Source organism: Heptranchias perlo, chromosome 2, assembly GCF_035084215.1.
Source record: "Heptranchias perlo isolate sHepPer1 chromosome 2, sHepPer1.hap1, whole genome shotgun sequence".
Lineage (NCBI taxonomy): Eukaryota > Metazoa > Chordata > Chondrichthyes > Hexanchiformes > Hexanchidae > Heptranchias > Heptranchias perlo.
The window spans coordinates 93,131,536-93,153,646 of record NC_090326.1 but is presented as its reverse complement, the minus strand read 5'-3'; the positions used below and the strand labels follow the sequence as shown (position 1 = coordinate 93,153,646).

Below are 22,111 nucleotides of genomic sequence, written 5' to 3'. Positions count from 1 at the left end.
CGCAACCGCAAAATTTTCAGACTTTGCATTCCCAGTGGGAAGCCTGTACTTTTACATGCCCACATTAAACCCGGAAGTGAAGCCAGGTTGCGGTCACAATCCAAAAACAACTATTTTCAACTCCCACCCGCCCTCAACCCACCGGTTCTTGGGGGTTAACATCACCCCCAGTGTGTTTGGGAGTCAGATCCTGACCTGACTCCTGAGTTACACAATCACTTTTGTGTTAATCTGTTTAGAAACCGCTTTGCATCTATGCAAAAGTAGGAGTACAATAGCAGCCATAGTTTGTTATTAGATTATGGCTATTAACACCAGTTTAACTAAATTTAGTTTGAAAGTTATGTCAGTTTAGGCACAGTAAATGGCACATATTCGACTGATACATTATCCACTTTAAGGAGTTATCCACCTCAGTCATATCAAAGCCTACACATCCAGCGTTGGCACTTTTTCTTAATGTAAAAGGTTTCCTCACAATTCAAGTTTAAACAGTGTTATACTGTACTACCCATTGATTTAATCAGAACCAGCTGTTTATTGTGATCCTACTCTGACTGGAACTCTTGTACTGCTCTTTACATTGGAAATCACATATGTCCAATTATCTGACCTCATCACCTATCCATTCATACCTGTGTCCTACCCAGTTTGGATGGGCAATGTTTCATTGTGTTGGCACATTGGCCAGTTGCCAACACAATGTCGACTATTGTTTAAAACATCGAATTTAATCCCTTTACATAAAATGAAAAATGAGGTACTGAATTTAAGAAGTCCATTCAGTTTATTTTTAATATTAATATATATTGCAACAGCTTGTATCCTTGCAAGATGAATTAGTCAAATTTTTGATATGTTGTTTTTTTAATTCCTCCTTTATCTTCTTTTGAATTTTCCTGTAGTGTGTATTGCTACAAACTTGTGCCATAGTAATGATGTATTAACGGTATGCATCATTGCTACTATGCAAACGTTCCAGGAAATAATGGAGTAGTGAGTTAGTTTGCTGGCACATTTGTGCCACTCTGCTGATACCCTCGGCTAAGCCAATAAAAATCTGTTCTCGCTGCTCAGCCCTCCATTGTTGTCAATGGTGATTGCCAATTTGCTGGATTTAGGCCATTATACACGACACAGCCAGTTAGACTGAAAAATAATGGTGTGGGTGACCTGTTATTGATGTGATTTATGGCCAACACATGACTCTCAGCCTGGGAGGCCAACAAAGGGACCTCACCCTAGCAGTGTGGAAATTATTCTAAGAGTATTTTTTCCTAAATCTCTCAATTTTGGTAGTTTATTCCAGTCAACTTTGCCATCCAGAGTGCTGTTAGTGTCTGAATACAATTACTTTCAGGGCCCTCACTTATTTTTACACGTAAGGAAGGTGAAAGCGTTGTAATGGCCTATCAACTGGGCATTCCCCTGTTCTTGATCATCATGAACACCTGGAGGAGGAGCAGGCGCATCGCTTGAGGCATCATGACTGGAAACTCAACCCCGCCAAAGAGACTATATAGAGAACGGATGTTTTTTGAGGCGCTGTCGGAGGTGCTCTGCGTGTGCAGACTGTGCTTCTGCAAGGAAGAAACTGGCCACCGAAGTGAGATGCTCCATAAAGACCTAAAACTGCTGTTCACCTCCTGCAGGGCCTTGTCAGTGTTATATGTAATATGGAAAACAAAGCAGCTAATTTGCAAGGTCCCACAAATAGCAATGAGATAAATACCAGATAATCTGCTTTAATGATGTTGGTTGAGGAATAGATATTGGCCAGGACTCTAGGAAAATGCTCTGCTCTTTTTCAAACAGTACCATGGGATCTGCTATATTCACCTAAGAGGGCAGGTGGGGCCTCAGTTTGACATTTCATCAGAAAGACGTAGGGGGCGAAATTGGGCCATGTAGCGCCCGTTTTGTAGGTGCTACCTGGACTCCTAAGTCCCGAAAATGGTGAAGAGATGCGTGCGCATATTTCTGATGTGAAGTGCGCAGGATGCCATCTTGGTAAAGGTGGGGTATCTAACGAACATGTAAAGTAGGGAGATTATGACGTAAATCAGTGTGCAACACTGATTTGAAGCAGCCGGCGGCATTTTGGAACTGCATGCTCCAGCCAACACACTGTCTTAACCTTGCACAACTGAACAGGATTTAAACGCTATGGAGGACACCACCCCCCCCCCCCAACCTCCGCCACCAGCACGATTTAAAGGGATCATGCAGGAGTTACAGGTTAGTTGCTGGACTAGTTATTCTGGCTGCTGGTGCAATTGTATGTGTTTTTGGAAGTTTCCTATACTTGGCGAAAGTTGCAATATTCTATAGAGAGCGATCTGGCTAGTCTTGCAGCATTTAAAATAGTGTGCTGATCAAAGTTGCTTTCAGACCTGGGTGGCCTGCTAGGGCTTCCTAGCATGACTGGGAGTATGCAGAGAGGCCTTGCAGAGCATAACAAGCTGCCAGAAGAAGGAGGAGGAGGAGGAAGTGGAGGAAGAGCCACGGAGGCAACAAAGTAGACAGGCCCTGTCTGCCAGGGCTCTGTGTGATTAGATGATTAATGACACCAGTAACTTCAATGACACCTCCCCATTCACCAACAGTCCCACACTCCTTGCCTTTCCTCTCCCACATGAGCCAGCAAATCATCCTCCTTATGATTACATATTGGATCCTGCCTCAGCTCATCGCAGAAATGAAAACCAACACCACATGCAAATTCATAACCACTTTTATAGATTTACACATGAAATTATGCAAAATCTGATACTATTCACCCTTGTCATTCTCTTAGTGCCTGTTATTCATGTGCCTTTACCTTTCTTAGTGCTCCAACGAGGTGCATCCCAGTGGCAGGAGCATGGGTGGTGGAAGGCTGCTGACCTTCAATTGAGGAGCGTGCAGGTGGCCTTGGAGGACGACATCGAGCAGCTCTGGGCTGGGAGGGCCCGGCTTCAGATTGCACCATCTCAGCCTGGGCTGCAGCAGTCTGGCCTGGCTGGCTGACAGGCAACAACAAGGGCACTGGTGGAATGGCAGGGGTGGGAGCAGGAATGCTGTCATCCTGAGAGAGGACAGCAGGTTCGTCTTCCATGGCGCCACTGCCACTCTGGTGATCTGCTGGAGAACAGATTGCTGGACTGCTGTGATCTCCTGGAAGTCCCATTCCACAGTGGAACTCAGAGCCATGATAACAGCAGTCAGACCTTGGATGGCAGATGTTTGTGCTGCAATGGAAGCTGTGACATCAGTCATCAGATGTTGCATCATGGTGGGTTCCACAGGTGCGCTGATGGAGGTGACCACCCGTTCCATGTGGGAAAGGATGGGCTCCAAGCTCTGTGCAAAGTCCAGCTCCAAGTTGGAGCTGGACTCCTCCATGCCCCTTTACATTGTGCGCAGGCTTCTGGCAGGCTTTCCAGTGCCCCAAGCATTTGGTTGTGTACACCCATCAGCCTTCTTCTGTGGCCTGGCCCATTGAAGTCATCATCAGACTCCTCTGCAGCACAACTATTGTGTGACCTCACCCTCCGGCAAGCTGGCACCTGCGGTTTCTGTTCCCCCCGCCCTGGCTTCTGCGCAGAAGTGCCCGGTATCTCATCTCTTTAGAGGCTAGGATAGAGATCCCTCCTCTACCCTCGCCTCTAAAGCACATGGAGTGTCAATCTCTGAGCTGGTTGTTGCGAGTGTAAGATCTAGTGATGGTGTGCCTTCATCATCGCTGTCTTCTTCCTCTTCCTCCTCTGACTGGGAAGGTTCCAGTTCTTGGGTATCTGAAATGACAAAGGGACACGGGTTGAGCTGTGGTGAGGGGAGAGGAGAAAGTAAGATGTGTGTGCTTACATCATCTGCAGCACATAAGTCAGAAAAGATTGTGGGCTGAGGGAGAAGTGGGAAGCGAGAAGGAGGATTAGGTTTGCAGAGAACTTCATCATCGATACCTCCAGCACTGCCAGTGGCCACAGCCTCAGTGATTGCCCTTCCAATGAAGGACAGCACTGTCTCCTCCATGGGGGTGAGGACATGTAAGTGTGCCTGTCCTCCCCCAGTTCTTTCCTGCTGCCTAGTGTTATGTGCCACCTTCTCCTGCAAGAAAGAGGGAAGTGTGTTAGTGAGTGTCCTGGAAGATGTTTGGGTGATGTGGCTGTCACGATTGAATAGCTGCCAGTGTGTCTGACCTGTGAGTTGTGGGTGTGCGGCTTGCAACAGTGGTACTGTGTGAGGGTGAGATGCAGCATCCGATTCGCTGGATTGCGTACTGATTGCAATAATTTTTTGGTAGGTGGGTGATGGGGCGTAGTGCGTGGAGCAGTGGATGAGGCTAGTGATGCAGTTGGTACGATATGCCACGTGACAGTTGAACTCACTCACCTTGACCACTCATGTCAAATCATTGAACTTCTTCCTGCACTGCATCCATGTTCTTTGCGCTATGCTCCTGGCATTGACCTTGTCCACGTGCATGGTGCAATGCTATTGGCATTTACCTTGTCCGCCACAGCCTCCCACAGCCTCTGCAGCATATGTCTCAGGGCCTCCTGCCCCCACTGCGGATATAGGATGGTCCTTTGTCAGTCACCTCTTACACCAAGGCCTCTAGTGCACCATCTGAGAATCTTGGTGCACGGTCTCTCCCAGGCGCAGCCGTTCTTCAATATCTTCCAACATTTTTCAAAGGACTTCCTGCACCTCTCCTTTAAGAGTTGCAGGTTGCCTTTTAATAGAGCTAGTCACTCCCAATATCGGGGCGCCCTGCTGGTGTGTGCAGCCAATCAACAACGCAGGTAGCGCTGGCTGCATGCAGCAATCATTCAAACCATCAGGCAGCATGAGTGTTATGTGCTGCCTGCATCGCAACCAATGGGCATGGGTTAATCGCGCACCTCGATCCCAGCGCTTGTTTTCGGGGTTATCCAATATAACTCTCGTAATCTCCAACAGTGTAGCACTCTCTCAGTACGGCGCTGAAGTGTCAGCCTAGATTATGTGCTCAAGTCTCTGGAATGAGGCTTGAACCACCACCATCTGACTCAGGCAAGAGTGCTAACACTGAGCCAAGACTGACACCTTGTCAAATTGATGCAGTTGGGGGTTCTCTTCCGAGTTTGAGATTAGGACAATTATGGCAGAGCAGCAGAAACTTTATTCTCTAGCAAGCTATGATATGCTTGATCTGGAAACACTTGAAGCCGACAATGAGTGACCAAAATTGATAGTGTTCCATTCCCCTAACATTTCTCACCTTGACGAGCACAAAGATTTACTGCAATCTCCATGCATCCTTCGTTTAATTTCCAGAATACCCAGATACCTTAGCGCTCCATCAGGGATTCTTGTGATTGCTCCCATCCTCTAAACTTGCAGTAACTGGCAAGTGTCGTACACTAAGAGGGCAATGACAATAGGTTTGCCGCAATGGAAAATCTCAGTGATCAATGCAGTGTAGTTGTGGGTCAGTTGACAAAACCAGAAATGTCCTGGTGAATCCTTTGGTTGCTGTACATGGTGAGCAACAGAGCCAGTCTCCATTTGATTGCAGAGAGTTTCTCCGCAATATGCAAAGATATGACAGTTGAGCAACCGAGTAGAACAAACTACATGAGGTTAAAGAGAAATAAACAAGAAGTTCATAACCTAGAAAGAAGGCAGTAATCATTTCAAGCGCGATGAGTCTGGACAAAGGAGGGGGCAGAGAGAGAAAGATAAATGTGATGTAGTACATTTTGGGAAAAAGAACAGAGAATTAAAATACACCCCAAACAGTAAAATTCTTAATGGACAGGAAGAACAGATCTTTAAATTTAGGATTATAGGTGGAAACTGCAACAAAAAGGGCAATTTCTGGATTCGAAAAATAGGAACGATGACTAGAAGTGTGAGGAGGTGACCTGTACAAGTCGTTGGTTAGTCACCGTTGGAGTACAGTGTGCAGTTGTGGTATCTAATTATTGAAAGAGTATTGGAATCTTGGAAAAGATGTAAAGTAGATTTACCAAGATATTAACAAAGATGAAAGATATAGTTATGATGGGAGACTTGAAAATCTACGGCTGTATTCACCAGAGAAGGGTAAGGGGGATCAAATGAAAGTGTTCACAATTTTGAAAGAATTTGAGAGGGTAAATAGACTATTTCCACTGATTGATAAATTGATAATAAGAGGCACAAATTCAGAAAAGTAATAAAGGGTAGAAAAAACCTTTACATGCAGTGTGTTATTAGCATACTATTAGTATTCTATGATTCTATGAAGTGCTGTAACCTACAGGGCTCCAGACCAAGTGCTGGAAAGTGGGATTAAGCTGGATAGCTCTTTTTCGGCCGGCACGGATACGATGGGCCGAATGACCTCCTTCTGTGCCGTAACTTTCTATGATTCTATACGGAATAAATCACAAGTAACTATTGGAGCTAAGTAAATCATGACATTTAAGCGGAAGCTAGATAAATGCTTGAACAAGAAAAATATTAGTTATGGGAAAAGGACAGGGAATTGGGATTAGACTAATTAGCTCCATAGTGAAGCTAGAACCAGCAAAGGCACGACGGATCAACAGGTCTCCTTCTATGCTGAAATTTTGATGCTTTTATGAAAACCGCTGGAAAAACAAAACAGAAAGAAGTCTGGAAAAGGACCGAGAAAAACTGAGGATTGGACAGAAATACAGATATATCATAAAAAATTCTATTTAGTAGGAGAAAGTAGGTTCTAAATTTTCTTCTTGCGGCCTCTTGAAAAAATTGCATTTTTGATGTTAAATTCACTACATAGCTGAAGCCCAGATAATAAGTGCCACAGATGAGCAACCTTATTGGTCCTGGAAGCCATTTACGGGGGCGGCGGTGGGGGGGGGGGGGGGATCCATGACTGGAAAATTAAGTATGAACTGGGAAATTCCTGTGTACTGACTCAGTACTGAATTTTCCACTCTTGGATGTCTTAATAGGTGCAGTACTGAATACGGACCCACTCTGTGGTGAGGTAAGGAGCTGTAATGATGTTTTTCTTTCGGAAGCTGAGAGAATAATGTTAAAAATCTAATTTTTCCAACAAAACAGGAGAATTTAAATTAAATGTTTGCATAACTAGACTAGGGTTGTATTTTGCAGTGAAAAATATTTCCCTTTTTCATAGAATTATAGAATCATAGAAAATTTACGGCACAGAAGGAGGCCATTCGGCCCATCGTGTCCGCGCTAGCCGAAAACGAGCCACCCAGCCTAATCCCACTTTCCAGCACTTGGTCTGTAGCTATGTAGGTCACGGCACTTCAGGTACACATTTAGGTACTTTTTAAATGAGTTGGGGGTTTCTGCCTCTACCTCACAGGCAGTGAGTTCCAGACCCCCAACACCCTCTGGGTGAAAAAAGTTTTCCTCAGCTTCCCTCTAATCCTTCTACCAGTCACTTTAAATCTATGCGCCCTGGTTATTGACCTCTCTGCTAAGGGAAATAGGTCCTTCTTATCCATTCTATCTAGACCCCTCATAATTTTGTACACCTCAATTAAATCACCCCTCAGCCTCCTCTGCTCCAAAGGAAACAACCCCAGCCTATCCAATCTTTCCTCATAGCTAAAATTCTCCAGCCCTGGCAACATCCTCGTAAATCTCCTCTGAACCCTCTCTAGTGCAATCACATCTTTCCTGTAATGTGGTGACCAGAACTGTACGCAGTACTCAAGCTCTGGCCTAACCAATGTTTAATACAGTCCTGGCATAACCTCCCTGCTCTTATATTCTATGCCTCGGCTAATAAAGGAAAATATCCCGTATGCCTTTTTAACCACCTTATCTACCTGTCCTGCTACCTTCAGGGGTCTGTGGACATGCACTCCAAGGTCACTTTGTTCCTCCACACCTCTCAGTATCCTCCCATTTATTGTGTATTCCCTTGCCTTGTTTGCCCTCCCCAAATGCATTACCTCACACTCTCTGGATTGAAACGATTTCTTTAAACTATTTCATTTTTCCTATACTTCTTTGGCAGAAAATGCCTACCCCCTCTAGAGTTTTCCTCCCAAGAGTTGGCAAGTATACCTTTACCCTCAGGGTTTCCTTATTTTATGTATGCAGCTCACCCTGTGCCAAAAATAGCTGGATGGATATAAATCCCATTTGTGTCATTTTTGTTACTGTCCCTTTAAGCTGCCTCAAACTATAATAAAATCATTGTGTGCAGTTTTTAAATATTATGCATAGTTTTCAAATCTAAAAATCCTCCATATTAATGAATGCTTGAAGTTCTCTGACTCACAGCAGTTTAATATGTATTCGAGAATATGTATAAATATACATAGATATAGAGCTTGTGACTACGCATTAGTCTTACAGTGTAGGAACCATTAAACCCGATCACATATATTCAATAAGCAACAAATGTGGAAAATGGCAGCTTCTCTTATTTTAGTCAAGTTTGCCCCCTACTTAGTGACTTCATTGACATTTTGCTTGTCGTGCTGTGAACTTGCGGCAAGACACTAAAGGCAGAACTACACTTTTAACAGCAAGCAGGGAATAGGATTGATATGGACAAGACAATCACAGCCATGTTCATCTCAGATTAAGCTCATTCTAAGTTGCTGCTGGAAGCCCCTTTTCTATTCCTTTATATTGAGACATAAACCTTGCTGAAATTTTTTTCTAAAAGCCATTCTGGTGTGTCGTGGTGTAATATCATTGGTGTAATATCAGCCCAGCAGAAAAGAAAGGTCCATATGTTTTACTTGGTTTTAATTCAACCAAGCTGCAAGAAGGAAGGTGAGTGAACACTCACACCAATTCAAGGCTGCAGTGACATATCAACAACAACAAGATGCATTTATATAGCGCCTTTAACATAGTTAAACGTCCCAAGGTGCTTCACAGGAGCGTTATCAAACAAAACTTAACACTGAGCCCATAAGGAGATATTAGGACAGGTGCTCAAAGAAGTAGGTTTTAAGGAACGTCATAAAGGAGGTGAGAGAGGTAGAGTGGCGGAGAGGTTTAGAGAGGGAATTCTAGAGGTTAGGGCCTAGACAGTTGAAGGCACAGCCTCCAATGGTGGGGCGAAGGGAGGGGGGGTGCACAAGAGGTCAGAATTGGAGGAACGCAGAATTCTTGGAGGAGGTTATAGAGATAGGGAGGTGTGAGGCCATAGAGCGATTTGAACACAAAGATGAGAATTCTAAAATCGAGGCGCTCAAGGCCTGGAGCCAATGTCAGTCAGCGAGCACAGGGGTGATGGGTGAACGGGACTTGGTGCGAGTTAGGGTATGGGCATCAGAGTTTTGGATGAGCTCAAGTTTACGGAGGGTGGAAGGTCCGAGGCGGGCTAGGAGAGCATTGGAAAAGTTGAGTCTGGAGGTAACAAAGGCATGGATGAGGGTTTCAGCAGCAGATGGGCTGAGGCATGGGTGGAGATGGGTGATGTTACAGAAGTGGAAGTAGGTGACGGAGCAGATATGTGGTCAGAAGCTCAGCTCAGGGTCAAACAAAACGCCAAGGTTGCGAATAGTCTGATTCAGCCTCAGACATTGGCCAGGGAGGGGGATGGAATCGATGGCTAGGGAATGGAGTTGGTGGCGGGGACCGAAGACAACAGCTTCTGATGATGCCTGTGACAGGTGCTCACAAATGTGAAACACTGGGATGAATTTTCCACACGGCAGTATTGCTACTGCAAAAACATCAACTTACATTTATATTGTGCCTTTAACATAGTAAAAATGTCCCAAGGCACTTCACAGGAGCGTTATCAAACAAAATTTGACACCGAGCCCACATAAAGAGATATACTGCCAGCGAGATTGGGGAGAGTGGGGAACAGCAAATTGGGTGGCTAGCACCCCTACCTAATCTGTGCTGAGATAATGCTTGCAGTGGGGCTTCAAGTCCTTTTAATTCACTCCAGCTCCTTTTGAGCAGGAGTGTAATTATGCCTGCATTCAGCATTCAAATCAAGGTCAGAACCGCCTCCTTAAAATTTCAGATGCTTGGGCGGACATCCCGCCTATTTATAATTTGGCATTAATAGGAAGCACCTGGTTAAGGTCCCAATTCAAAGGGACTGAAGGAAAGAATTGTGAAAGAGTTTTTCCATATATTTCTAATTCTCACATAATGTTTGGTGTTATCTTAAAAGATTTTGAATTCTCAGCTAAAATTTGGAGTACTTTTATTAATTTTTCAGTTATTATTTCCAGTATTATTTTTGGTTTCACAATTCCAGCTGCTGTTTTATGTATCTTTCTTGTGTTTTCTGGATCAGACCATGGATGAAAAGTTTATATAATGAGAGAAGCAGCAGAATCATTGTTACCAATTATACAGAGAGAGACTGATTATAGGTGAACTCCTTGCAAGAGTTAAACAGAACAGGAAGATCCTTAAAGAAGGCAGGATCTGTAAAATCTCTCCCACAATATCATTGCTCATGTCTCTCTATAGTACATCACTGTACCTAACTGGAAATTACACCCAATGCAGTGCTGTTTGAATACGTACAAAGCCCATCTCTCACATGGTCTGCGCTTAGAAATCTGGGGAAGAAGCAGAAGTAAATTTAAAGAGCCAAGCACAAATATTTGAAAACTTTGCAGAAAACTTACTTCTCCATTAATTTCGGATTTTATTTTTGTCCCTGCCAATTAATTTAGCATCTGGCTTTTGGCCATTTTCTCTGGGGTTGCTCTTTTCCCCCCTTGGAATGTAATGTTTCCTAAGTTACAACTGTGACTACACTTCAAAAGTACTTCATCGGCTGTAAAGCGCTTTGGGACGTCCCAAGGTCCTAAAAGGGGCTGTATAAATGCAAGTCATTCATTCATTCATTCTTTAATTCTTTCTTTCTTTCTTTCCTTCTTTCCATAATATATTTCCATTGGAAACCCTGGCTTCGTAGAAGAGGAGGGAGGGAGGCCTGCAACGCTTGCAGGAGTCGTAGCCTGACAAGGATGCAGAGGATAACTCTTTGCTGGCTGCAAGGTAAATGCAGGAGACTTACTTCATCTTACTTCATCTGGCTACTGCAAGAGCAGTCCTGTGTACATCTTGCTAATAACATGTCAATAGTGACACAAATCACACAGCTCCCATTCATTCCATCAGATGAAAGCAGCTTCCAAGTCTTGCATAAATTGATGTCTGCACACACAACAAATTTAATGCAAACAAAATTGTAATGTATGTGAGTGCCTACTGCTTCTTTCCACTGTATGTGATTTCTTACACCCAACCTTGATTGAAAGATGGCTACAAAACCAGTACACACAGGGTAGAAGTTAGGGACAGTTTTTCAGACTGGCAGAAAATAGGAAATGGTGTCATAATGGTATTGTAGTAGTATCATGATACAGCACAGAAGAAATCCATTTGGCCCATTGTGCCTGTGCTGGCTCGTTGAAAGAGTTTTCCAATTAGTCCCACTCCCCCACTCTTTCCCCATAACCCTGTAAATATTTTCCCTTCAAGTATTTATTGAATTCCCTTTTGGGAGTTATTCTTGAATCTGCTTCCACCACCGTTTCAGGCAATGCATTCAGGATCATAACAATTTGTTGCGTTAATAAATGCTTCCTCATGTCGCCTCTGGCTCTTTTGTCGATCACCTTAAATCTGTGTCCTTAGTTATCGACTCTTCTGCCACTGGAAACAGTTTTTCCTTATTTACATAATACAGTAGAAAACCAGGCTGAATAGAATCATAGAATCATAGAAAATTACGGCACAGAAGGAGGCCATTCGGCCCTTCGGGTCCATGCTGGCCGAAAAAGAGCTATCCAGCTTAATCCCACTTTCCAGCACTTGGTCCGTAGCCCTGTAGGTTAGGGCACTTCAAGTGCGTGTCCAAGTGCTTTTTAGATGAGTTGAGGATTTCTGCCTCTACCACCCTTTCAGGCAGTGAAATCCATACCCCTATCATCCTCTGGGTGAAAAATTACTCCTCAGCTCCCGTCTAATCCTTCTACCAATTACTTTATATCTATGCGCCCTGGTTATTGACCTCTCTGCTAAGGGAAATAGGTCCTTCTTATCCACTCTATCTAGTCCTGTCATAATTTTGTACACCTCAATTAAATCTCCCCTCAGCCTCCTTTGTTCCAAAGAAAACAACCCCAGCCGATCCAATCTTTTCTCATAGCTAAAATTCTCCAGCCCTGGCAACAGCCCCGTAAATCTCCTCTGTACCCTCTCTAGTGCAATCACATCTTTCCTGTAATGTGGTGACCAGAACTGTACGCAGTACTCAAGCTGTGGCCCAACCAGTGTTTTATACAGTTCCAGCATCACCTCCCTGCCCTTATTTTCTATGCTTCGGCTAATAAAGGAAAGTATCCCGTATGCCTTTTTAACCACCTTATCTACCTGTCCTGCTACCTTCAGGGATCTGTGGACATGCACTGCAAGGTCCCTTTGCTCCACTACACCTCTCAGTATCCCCCATTTATTGTGTACTCCCTTGCCTTGTTTGCCCTCCCGAAATGCATTACTTCACACTTCTCCGGATTGAATTCCATTTGCTACTTTCCCGCCCACCTGACCAGTCCATTGATATCTTCCTGCAGTCTACAGCTTTCCTCCTCACCATCAGCCACACGGCCAATTATTGTACCATCTGCAAACTTCTTGATCAAGCCCCCCACATTCAAGTCCAAATTATTAATATATACCACAAAAAGCAAGGGACCTCTTTCTGAGCCTTGCAGGACCCCACTGGAAACAGCTTTCCAGTGGCAGAAACACACTTCGACCATCACCCTTTGCTTCCTGCCACTGAGCCAATTTTGGATCCAACTAGCCATTTTCCCTTGAATCCCATGGGCTTTTACGTTTTTGACCAGTCGGCCATGTGGGACCTTGTCAAAACCCTTGCTAAAATCCATGTACACTGCATCACTGCATCATCGACCCTCCTTGTTACTTGCTTAAAAAATTCAATCAAGTTAGTCAGACACAACCTTCCCTTAACAAATCCATGCTGACTGTCCTTGATTAACCCGTGCCTTTCTAAATGACGATTTATGCTGTCCCTCAGAATTGATTCCAATAATTTGCCCTTCACAAAGGTTAGACTGACTGGCTTATAATTACTCGGTCTATCTCTTCCTCCCTTTTTAAACAACGGTACAACGTTAGCAGTCCTCCAATCCTCCAGCACCACGCCTGTAGCCAGGGAGGATTGGAAAATGATGGTCAGAGCCTCCGCTATTTCCTCCCTTGCTTCTCTTAACAGCCTGGGATACATTTCCTCCGGGCCTGGTGATTTATCTACTTTCAAAGATGCTAAACCCCTTAATACTTCCTCTCTTTATCCCATCCAATATTTCACATTCCTCCTCCTCAGAAGGTGCAGAGGAGATTTAAAAAAGGAAATAAGAGAGGCAAAGAGAGAGTATGAGAATGGATTAGCAACTAACATAAAAGGGAACCCGAAAGTCTTTTATAAACATATAAATAGTAAAAGGGTAGGCAAAGAAAGCATGGGCCCAATTAGGGAAAAAAAGGGAGATATTCTTGTGGAGGCAGAGGGCATGACTGAGGTACTAAATGGATACTTCATATCGGTCTTCACTAGAGAAGTGGATGCTGCCATTGTAGAAGTAAAAGAGGAGGTAGTAGCGATATTGGATAGAATAAAAATAGATGAAGAGGAGATACTTAAAAGATTGGCAGTACTCAAAGTAGAAAAGTCACCCGGTCCAGATGGGATGCATCCTATGTTACTGAGGGAAGTAAGGGTGGAAATTGCGGAGGCTCTGGTCACAATCTTCCAATCTTCCTTAGATATGGGGATGGTGCCGGAGGACTGGAGGATTGCAAATGTTATATCCCTGTTCAAAAAAGGGGAGAGGGATAAATCCACTAATTACAGGCCAATCAGCCTAACATCAATGGTGGGGAAACTTTTAGAGACAATAATCTGTGAAAGGGGATATGGAAGTGGGGACGCCACTCAAAGCGCTCCCATGTCTCACCAGTTGCCCCCCTCTCAACCAGTACCTGCAATGCTGCCTCCTCTCCAGGTGGCTGAGTCTGCCCCTGTACAGGTGCAGGTGGGGCAGTCCTTGAAGGGGAACTCACGGGCTCCGAAACCGAAAAATCAAATATAAATGAAAAACATGACCATCTGTCAGACACCCTTGTGCATACCCTTCATGCTCACAAATCCTTAGCCTTTCTCTTCCTACTACTTCTACGTGGTGCATCCCCTATGGCTGCAGCAGTGGTAGTGACAGGTTGCTCATGTCCATGCCCGCACTGCTTAAATGCTTTCAGCCTACGCCCTCTGGGTTTTGGAGCCCGTGAGGGCCCCTCCAAAGACAGCTGCACCTGCACCTGTGCAGGGGCAGACTCAGCCACCTGGAGAGGAGGCAGCATTGCAGGTACTGGTTGGGAGGGGGGCAACGGGTGAGAGATGGGAGGACTTTGAGTGGCGTCCCCACTTCCATGTCCCCTTTTGCCATCATCCCTCTCCTGGACCAGGCCCACATCACTCCTACCACCCTGCTGGAGCACAGTTTGGAGAACATGTATGAGGTCTTGGAAGCCCAGTTGTAAAGCACCTGCCTGTGTGTTTAAGGCGGCAGAATGTTGTTCACCTGGAGTCTGAACAACTGTTGTTAGGGCCAGAATGGACTCATTTGTGAGCCGTGCTTTAAGCTCAACGGAGGCTAGCCTTCTCTCCATCGCAGACATTCCCACACTTACCTGCGACACTATAGACACTTCCCTGTGACAATATGACAGAGATTCTCTCCCGTACCTGTGCCACCATTCCACTAATGTAGGAGTTGGACTCCTCTATCCTCTGCGCTATTGTGGAGAGTGTGCGTGGCACCTGTTCCAGTATCTCGCAAATGTGTTGCTGTCCCTCGATCATTCTCCTTTTAAAGGATGACCCCCGGGGTTCAGCATCTACGTCCAGCTGCGCAGAGCCTGGAGAGGAGTGCGCCCACCAGTGAGGACTCTCCACAGCTGTCCCTGCTACCAGTGTCTGCTCGTGCTCACTTGTGTGTGGTGACTCACCAGGTGCCAACCCAACTAACTGACTGCTAGGACCCACCGAGGTGTGAGTATCTGCGCTGGTGGATGGCTCACTAAGATGTGACGGTTTGCACTCAGAAACCGGGAGCTCCTCTGAGGAATCGCCCTCTGCCATCACAGTGGTCGTTGAAGGGCCTGTAAGAGAACAGAAGGCAATATTAAGCATCATCACAGATGTGTCACGTTGCGATGAGCATATTAAGGTATTGAACATGCCAATCATTGTTAACATCAATTCATGTTGTGTGTGATGAATGTTGAAGTTGTGTCACCAGAAGTTTGTGGGGGGCCAGTTGCGGCGTCCCCGGCGGACAGACACTCGAGGGTGCGGCTGATCTGCAGGGCCTCCTGCTCCGTGTCTGTAAGGACCACTATTTGTTGTGGCCCCCCCTCCAGCCCTCGCCCTCTCATGTGCATTTTGCGCTCTCTTCTAGAAGGGGAGGAAGTACAGACATGTGATTGAGTGATGGTGAAATGGCCAACCGATGAATGCATTGCTTTGGGTGAGGCTGTCCATGAAAGAGATGCATCAGAGGGTGAGTATCAGACAGAGACATCATATTGGATCAGGATTGGGGTGAGTGGTAGTGGTGGGGTGACTAATGGGGAGGTGAGGCAGTGCTCAGGAAGGGAAGGGAAGTTGAGGATGAGCCTTAAGTGGGTGTGAGGAGTGATGTGATGGAGAAGTCTTGGCAGTGCAGAATGAGTTGAGGTGAGGTGGGGGGGGGGCGGTGGTGTGGAAGACGGAATGCAGCAGAATCAATAAGTGTACTCACTTTCGCTGACCTAGTTAGGTAATTGAAACGCTTCCTGCACTGGACCCAGGTGCGTGATTGCTGCTACTGGTGCCCTCGTCTGCCACCTCGAGCCAGGCCTTCTTGGTGGCAGAGGCAGGGCACTTCCTCCCGTCCGTGGGACAAAACACTTCCCTCCTCCTCCTCACCCCATCCAGTAGCTGCTGCAGTGAGACATCGCTGAACCTTGGAGCAGCCTTGCCCCTTGTGCTGCTCCATTGTGATTTCTGGGTCTTTGCTCCAGCAAAGAGATTGATTAAGAGGGGAAAAATAAAGTATGAGAGTAAACTTGCAAGGAACATAAAAGCTTCTACAATTATGTAAAAAGAAAAAGATTAGTGAAGTCCAATGTACGTCCCTTACAGTCAGAAACAGGAGAATTTATAATGGGGAACAAGGAAATGGCACAGCAATTAAACAAATACTTTGGTTCTGTCTTCATGGAAGAGGACTCAAATAACTTCCCAGAAATGCTAGGGAACCAAGGGGCTAGTGAGAAGGAGGAATTAAAGGAAATTAGTATTAGTAAAAAAATAGTGCTGGAGAAATTAATGGGACTGAAAGCCGATAAATCCCCAGGACCTGATAATCTGTATCCCAGAGTACTAAAAGAGGTAGCCACGGAAATAGTGGATGCATTAGTTGTCATCATCCAAAATTCTGTAGATTATGGAACAGTTCTTGCAGATTGGAGGGTGGCAAATGTAACCCCACTATTTTAAAAAAGGAGGGAGAGAGAAACCAGGGAACTACAGACCGGTTAGCCTAACATCAATAGTAGGGAAAATGCTAGAGTCTATTATAAAGGATGTGATAACAGGACACTTAGAAAATATCAGCGGGATTTGACAAAGTCAACATGGAGTTATGAAAGGGAAATCATGTTTGACAAACCTACTGGAGTTTTTTGAGGATGTAACTGGTAGAATAGATAAGGGAGAATCAGTGGATGTGGTTTATTTGGATTTTTAGAAGGCCTTTGATAAAGTCCCACATAAGAGGTTAGTGTGCAAAATTAAATCACATGGGATTGGGGGTAATATACTGGCATGGAATGAAAATTGGTTAACAGACAGGAAACAAAGATTGGGAATAAATGGGTTTTTTTTTGGGGTGGCAGGCAGTGATTAGTGGGGTACCGCAGGGATCAATCCTTGGGCCCCAGCTAGTCACAATATATATCAATGATTTGGATGAGGGTACCAAATGTATTATTTCCAAGTTTGGTGACGACACAAAACTAGGTGGGATTGTGATTTGTGAGGAGGATGCAAAGAGGCTTCAAGGCGATTTAGACAAGTTGAGTGAGTGGGCAAATACATGGCAGATGCAGTATAATGTGGATAAATGTGAAGTTATCCACTTCGGAAGAAAAACAGAAAGGCAGGGTATTATTTAAATGGTGATAGATTGGGAAATGTTGATGTACAAAGGGACCTGGTTGTCCTTGTACATCAGTCACTGAAAGCAAACATGCAGGTGCAGCAAGCAGTTAGGAAGGCAAATGGTATGTTGGCCTTCATTGCAAGAGGATTTGAGTACAGGAGCAAGGATGTCTTACTGCAGTTATACAGGGCCTTGGTGAGACCACACCTGGAGTATTGTGTGCAGTTTTGGTCTGCTTACCTAAGAAAGGATATACTTGCCATTGAAGGAGTGCAGCAAAAGTTCACCAGACTGATTCCTGGGATGGCAGGACTGTTGTATGAGGAGAGATTGGGTCGACTCTGCCTGTATTCACTCGAGTTTAGAAGAATGAGAGGGGATATCATTGAAACATATAAAATTCTGACAGGGCTAGACAGACTGGATGCAGGGAGGATGTTTCCCCTGGCTGGGGGGGTCCAGAGCGAGGGGTCACAGTCTCAGGATATGGGGTAGGACATTTAGGACTGAGATGAGGAGAAATTTCTTCACTGAGAGGGTGTTGAACCTGTGGAATTCTCTACCACAGAAGGCTGTGGAAGCCAAGTCACTGAATAGATTTAAGAAGGAGCTAGATAGATTTCTAGACACAAAAGGCATCAAGGGGTATGGGGAGAGAGTGGGAGATGGTATTGCGATAGAGGATCAGCCACGATCATATTGAATGGCGGAGGAGGCTCGAAGGGCCGAATGGCCTACTCCTGCTCCTAATTTTTTTTCTATGTTTAACACAGTGAGGGGGAAATCATTGTAATGGCGGACATGCTTGGTACAATGCATTCTTGGAAGGTGTGGCTGGCTCCCTTTACCTGGTAAGACCATTAAACATTTTGCAGCACTGATTAGCAATCTAGGGATAGGCAATAAATATAACCTTGTCAGTGTCGTCCACATCCCAAGAACAAATTTTTAAAACTTATACTGTGCATATAGCAGGAACCTGGATCAACCCTCCTGGCTCCCACTTCCTCAAACTCTCAAAATAAATAAAAATCCTTCCTTACCAAAAGTATGTTGCTGTAACTGAAACACTTAAAAATGACCCTGAATGTGTTTTTGATCTTAAAAACCAATAACTGACTTACTTGCAGCATAAATCAGATGCATTCCATTACATTAAGAAAAACACAGTGTCAGATATGCTTTTAAACACTATAATAAAATATGGATTTATGAAGGTATAACCTAACATCAAATTATTACAGGACAGGTTACAACAGATGTCTTTTTCAATTTTCAGTCAGTTATTTAGTTTGCTCTGGTGAGTCATTGCATGGTATCATCCATCTTCTGTTGCAGTACTGTTAGCAGACAGTTCTCTTTGGTTTTGCAGACATCAAAGAACTTCAGACTGTCTTCACCACCTTATTTGACCTGAAGATAGCACTGATCTCACAGCCTTATTTTTACCTCTCCTGAACAACAACAACAGCAACAACATGCATTTATATAATGCCTTTAATGTAGTAAAACGTCGCAAGGCGCTTCACAGGAGCGATTTTCAAACAAAATTTGACACTGAGTCACATAAGGAGACATGAGAACAGGTGGCCACAAGCTTGCTCAAAGAGGTAGGTTTTAAGGAGCATCTTAAAGGAGGAGAGAGAGGTAGAGAGGTGGAGGGGTTTAGGGAGGGAATTCCAGAGCTTAGGGCCGCCGCCACCACTGAAGGCATGGCCGCCAATGGTGGAGTGATTAAAATCGGGGTTGTGCCAAAGGCAAGAATTGGAGGAGCGCAGAGATCTCGGAGGGCTGTAGGGCTGGAGGAGATTACAGAGATAGGAAGGGGCAAGGTCATGGAGGGATTTGAAAACAAGAATGAGAATTTTAAAAATCGAGGTGTTCCTGGATCGGGAGCCAATGTAGGTCAGCGAGCACAGGGGTGATGAGTGAACAGGATTTGGTGCGAGTTAGGATACAGACAGCAAAGTCTTGGATGAGCTCAAGTTTATGGAGGGTGGAAGATGGGAGGCCGGCCAGGAGAGCTTTGGAATAGTCAAGCCTAGAGCTGGAATCGGTGGCTAGGGAATGGAGTTTATGGTGGGGACCGAAGACAATGGCTTCGGTCTTCCCAAAATTTAGTTTGAGAACATTTTTGCTCATCCAGTATTGGTTGTTGGACAAGCTGTGTGACAAATAAGAGACAGTGGAGGGGTTGAGGGAGGTGGTGGTGAGGTAGAGCTGGGTGTCATCACCTGACATTGTGTTTTCGGATGATGTCGCCGAGGGGTAGCATGTAGATGAGAAATAGGAGGGGTACAAGGATAGTTCCTTGGGGAACTCCAGAGGTAATGGTGCGGGAGCAGGAAGAGAAGCCATTGCAGGTGATTCGCTGGCTACGACTGGATACATAAGAATGGAACCAAGCAAGTGCAATCCCACCCAGCTGGACGACAGAGCGTTGGAGGAGGATGGTGTGGTCAACCGCATCAACAGCTGCAGACAGGTCGAGATGGACGAGGAGAGATCGTTTACCATTGTCACAGTCACATAGGATGTCATTTGTGACTTTGAGAACGGCCGTTTCTGTACTGAAACCTGATTGGAGGGATTGAAACGTGGAGTTGCAGGAAAGATGGACACGGATTTGGGAGCGACAACACGTTCAAGGACTTTGGAGAGAAAAGGGAGGTTGGAGATAGGCGATAGTTTGCAAGGACAGAGGGCTCAAGGGTTTTTTTTTTGAGGAGAGGGGTGATGATGGCAGATTTGAAGGGGAGGGGGATAGAACCAGTACAGTAATTCATGTTAGATTGCAGTTCCCTAGATGCTAGCAGCCCTTTGGTATTGCACCTATATGATTATTTTTTGCATGTGTGGAGACAATGAGTGTCAACTGGCTATTTGATCGTGAAGTCCAATCCTGTCTTACCATAAAATTCACAGGGCAATTTCTGGCAGGAAATATCCTTCCCTGATTGAATTCAGTTTACTCAGCATGGAATGGGGTGGGGGCAGACGGTCAGATCTGGGACCTTCTTGGTCTGTATGGCTCAGTATCACAAGCAGGGGTTCATTTACCCAGTGAACCATCAGAGCAAATTCTAGGACATTTTGTCTCAACAACGGGTGGCGGGGGAGGGGAGACCATGTGATTGGAGGTTAGAATTTTATTCCTTGTTTCAAAGTATTTCTTTGATTAATAAGCCCACCCCACATCCCTCAAATGTTCCTTATGCCAGGTCGCCAATGTTGGCACAGTGTCCAACAGAGTGACATGAGCTGGAATCTGCAACTCGCCATTACAAGAGTTCCTAATTTCAGTCTATTGGAAGAGAAAGTGAACAGAAACAAGTGTTTCTCCACAAGGAGGGAGGTAATTAAATCAGAGGCAGAGTCAACACAAGCCTCTCTCACATACACAAGCTTTCGGAGGCTTCCTCCTTCCTCAGGTAAATGTTCAGGAGCATTTACCTGAGGAAGGAGGAAGCCTCCGAAAGCTTGTGAATTTAAAATAAAATTGCTGGACTATAACTTGGTGTTGTAAAATTGTTTACAATTGTCAACCCCAGTCCATCACCGGCATCTCCACATCTCTCACATACCTTCAACTAGCCAGGTAACAAGCAGCATCAGCAAAGGCCAGGGAGCAGGTCACTTGCCTGTCCTCTCATATGAAAGAAAAATAATGTTTAAAAAAATTGGAGGCAGGGCTACTTGCTACTGTTGAAGGTTGCATCAGTTTATACAGTTCCTTCTAGCACCAAGGCAATGAAAAGAGGCCCATGTGCCATTAACAGCTCATTCACATTAACTTCCTTTAGGATTTACATGTGTGTTTCGACTAGTTCATGCAACATACCATCAGAGCTAATAACCCTCAACTGGATGGCAAGATTTTAATTTAATGCCACAGGAGAGACTTGGGGGGAAATGCTGCCGATTTTCTGTTTAAGTTAACAACCCCCATGGATTAGAATTTAATCATCAAATTTTAGTTGCCTAAATACTAGTTTCTTAAATTTTTGATCCAAGTAATATAATGGGAATATTTTACAGATGTTAAATTTGAACATTTTAATTAAGATTGATAATAATACAAAAGCTTCATATATACCTTTTTCAGAATGATACCGTGGCTTAGAAGGTTAAATTATGAGGACAGATTGCATCAATGTGGCTTGTATTCCCTTGAGTATAGAAGATTCAGTGGTGATCTGGTCAAGGTGTTTAAAATGTTAAAATGATTCGATAGGATAGATACAGAGAAACTAGAAGGAGGGGACATAATCTTAAAATTAGAGCCAGGCCATTTAGGCGGGAAATCAGGAAGCACTTTCTCACACAAATGGTAGCAGAAATCTGGAATTCTCTGCCCCAAAAGGCTGTGGATGCTGGGACAATGAAGCTTTCAAGACTGAGATTGATAGATTTTTGTTAGGTAAGGGTATCAAAGGATATGAAACTAAGGCGGGTAAATGTAAATGGAGTTGAGGTACAGATCAGCCATGATCTAATTGAACAGCCTACTCCTGTTTTTATGTTCCTAAAACGCTTGTCAATATCTCATATATGTATATTTTAGGGTTTACCTGTATGGAGTTAAAAATTAAAAACACACCGTTCTGGATATCAGATGGCTGGGAGTATTTCATAAGCAACTCTCTTGGGGAGTTTGGATAACATCACAAACTGCAAGGGAATAAGAAAAGTTCTGGCCATCTACAAAGGTCATTGAGATGTTGAGGGTACGTTACACACTCTGACCATTTTCAACAACAACAACTTGCATTTATATAACGCCAGTTTTGTTCGTTAACATACATAAAATCTTAATTTTTATTCCATTCATGAACTTTTCCATTCAAATTTATACTTTCTATCATTGCCAACAATTTTTTTACTTATGACTGCTGACCACC

At 44.5% G+C, this 22,111-nt stretch overlaps 1 long non-coding RNA gene across 1 annotated transcript in view; it reads left to right on the top strand.

Moving 5' to 3' along the window:
- The window catches only part of LOC137334079 (uncharacterized), a 60,955-nt gene extending 45,444 nt beyond the window's left edge, over positions 1–15,511 (top strand). Inside the window, exons 3-4 of the long non-coding RNA XR_010966061.1 lie at positions 10,889–10,971; positions 15,465–15,511. This is a non-coding gene — a long non-coding RNA (uncharacterized lncRNA). The remainder of the gene's footprint in view (positions 1–10,888; positions 10,972–15,464) is intronic.
- Positions 15,512–22,111: the final 6,600 nt, after the last annotated feature.